Source organism: Oryzias latipes, chromosome 15 (genome assembly GCF_053564925.1).
Source record: "Oryzias latipes strain Hd-rR chromosome 15, Olatipes_Hd-rR_3.1".
NCBI classification, from domain to species: Eukaryota; Metazoa; Chordata; class Actinopteri; order Beloniformes; family Adrianichthyidae; genus Oryzias; species Oryzias latipes.
Genome location: NC_136251.1, coordinates 3577107 through 3580048, shown reverse-complemented (window position 1 = coordinate 3580048; position 2942 = coordinate 3577107).

Genomic DNA, 2942 nt, shown 5'->3' with positions numbered 1-2942 from the left:
TGTCCATGTCCAGAGAGGGGCTTCAGTGGAGGAAGACTCTTGTCTGCGCTCTTCTTCTCATGCTGTCAACTTCAGCTGGAGCCGCTCCGGTCTGGACAGGCGCGCCCGCGTCTGCGTTACAGGCGCTGCCTGCGCACCGCGTCCCGTGCGCGCTGCCGCTCGCGTCTCGCAAAGTTCTTGGGCGAAAATCCGCCACGGCAGACGCGCATGGTGAGGACAGAAACACGCCAGATGTGTTTGGTGGAGATGGTGGGTCACTGATAGGAAGCGCGTGAGCTGGAGCTGCGCGGCGCGAGAGCGCGAACGAGCGACCCGTGGCATCTTGGAGCGTCTTTTTATAGGCGGCTCAGCATCCGCGCGGCCCTGAGGAGAGGAGATGGGACCTATCCGGCAGCCCGTGCGCGCCTCTGCTCTGATGACAAGGAGAAAAAAAGAGAAGAAGAAAGGCTGCAGGCGGGTGTGATGAACTCCGGAGTTTGGAATTGACACAAACTATGTTGAAAACAGAGGAAAAAAGAAAGATCTGTTCGACTAACTTTTCCGAATTCCATTTTTGTCTTATTTCAGGTATAGATTTTGCTGCTGGGACAGAGCAGCATTTCATCGCTATAATCTGACCAGATGATTGATTCACTGTTCTGTCCTTTCAAACACCAGATTAGGAATGTGTCAGACGTGCAAACATTCCCATTTGTGAAGACTGAGCTCTTTGCTTTGGTTTGGTTTAGTCTGGTTTGGTGATGTGAATTCTGTTTTTTTGGAAGATGTTGTCAGGTGTTTTGTTTTCCTGCCTTTATAGTTCAATTCAATTCAATTAACTTGTCTGTTAGACCCAATTTCCATGAGACTTTTTAAAGAAACCTTTCCCCTAATTAATGATTCCATATTAACGAAAATAAATAACTCTCTGGAAACAGGTTATGTGCCACAGTCTTTTAAATATGCAGTTGTTAAACCTCTTCTGAAAAAGCCCAGTTTGGATCCTAGCATCTTGGCCAACTATAGACCAATATCAAACCTGCCCTTTATTTCTAAAATCCTAGAAAGAGTTGTAGTTAAGCAGCTTTACTGCCACCTACAGGACAACAGCCACTTTGAAGACTTTCAGTCGGGGTTTAGACCTCACCACAGTACGGAAACTGCACTAGTTAGAGTCTCTATTGACTTGTTATTGGCCTCATAACAACAATAGCAGTACGTCCCGTTTCCCAGCGTGCTTTGCTGCCAGGGGACACGGTGATTGGCCAGTGATTGGCAGCAAAGCACGCTGGGAAACGGGACGTACTGCTATTGTTGTTATGCTACAAGCTAAAGGTAAGTGCTTTAGGCGAAGCATCCAGCTTAATATGATATTTTTCAGATTTTCATCGAGAAAATAACAGATCGACCATTCTTGCTTTTATTTTTACCCCTATTGAATGCTCACAGAGACACGGAAGTAGCAGCAGGAAGCGGCTTTTGCAGCAAGATGACTGAGGGCGTAGCAGATGATGTGAACGTGAATACGATGGATGCTTCTGTGCTTTTTAAAATAAATAAATCTGTTCTCTAAACATCCTGCGTGTCTTCAATGCAATGTAATGAGACACACACAGACAGAAATGTGAAGGTATCTGCTGTAAATCTATGACGTAAATTAATAACAGGAAATGATCGGCTAGTCAGTTAGCATGTAGCCTAATAGCCTTCGAATGTAAAGATACTGACTGCTAAAGTTAATAAAAGACAAGTCCTGAATATTATTATTCCTATTCGACCCTAAACTACAATATCAGCTGTCTGACAACAGACCAGCCAGTTGCCCAAATGCCGGCATACATCAAAGAGCTCTGCGGCGGAGCTAGTAGTAGTAGCCTAGCAGAAGCTATCGTTTGACAAAGCAGCCTAGTTATCATAAATCTTTTGATATTTGTCTTATATTCATTGAGACGGTAATAAAGTGATCATTTTTGTTTTTCATGTTCCTTTTTTGAACGAATATGGGTCACAGAGACACGGAAGTTACCGCTGAAAGCGGCTTTTGCCGGCGTACAGAGAGCATAGCCGCGTGAATGACTTATGACGTGAATAATTATTGCGTTCGAACGGATTAATTATTGCGTTCGAACGACATAATTATTGCGTTCGCACGAGTTAATCATTTCGAGGGAACGGAATAGTATTTTGAGGGAACGGAATAGTATCTTGTGGGAACGGAATAGTATTTCGTGCGAACGACATAACCTGTGGGAACAAGATATTAATCTGTGGGAACAAGATATTTTTTTATATCTTAATGTCAGGACACGGGCTCCGTATTAATCATCTAAAATGAAATAAAAAAAATTTTGTTAAAGATTGTCTTTGATTAAGACAAGAGAAAAACTAATAAAACTTCAACATGTTCACTTTTTCTGTAGCTACAGAAAACAAAAAATATAATGTTAGTTTTTTTGTGTAAAATTTGTCAAACATATTGTGGTCACATAAATGTTCAAAATTACAGTTGCCTTACACAAACATTGAGGTAAATATATAAATAAATAAATCACTTTTTAGAAAAGATATATTTGTTGTTTTTTGTAAAGTTACATAAAATTGCATGTTAATAAACTGAAGGGAAAAAAACTACCAGGTTAAAATTTCAAATAATTTAGTTGAACATTATTACGGAAAAATAAACCTAACTTGTATTACAGCTTTTTCTGCCATAATTGTCACACAGTTCTTGTGACATTGCAGAGGGTCTGTACATCAACACAGACTATAGAGTTTCACCTTTTTTCATTCTTGGATGCTGGTTACCGCGGGATTTTTGTCAAGGATAAAGTGTGCCTTGGCTCAAAAAAGGTTGAAAAACACTAGACTAATGCATAATTAATGACCTAAACCTAAACCTAAGACTTGATTTATGCAGCATGATAACTCAGAAAACTGAAACCAGAGAATCACCAATCTACACA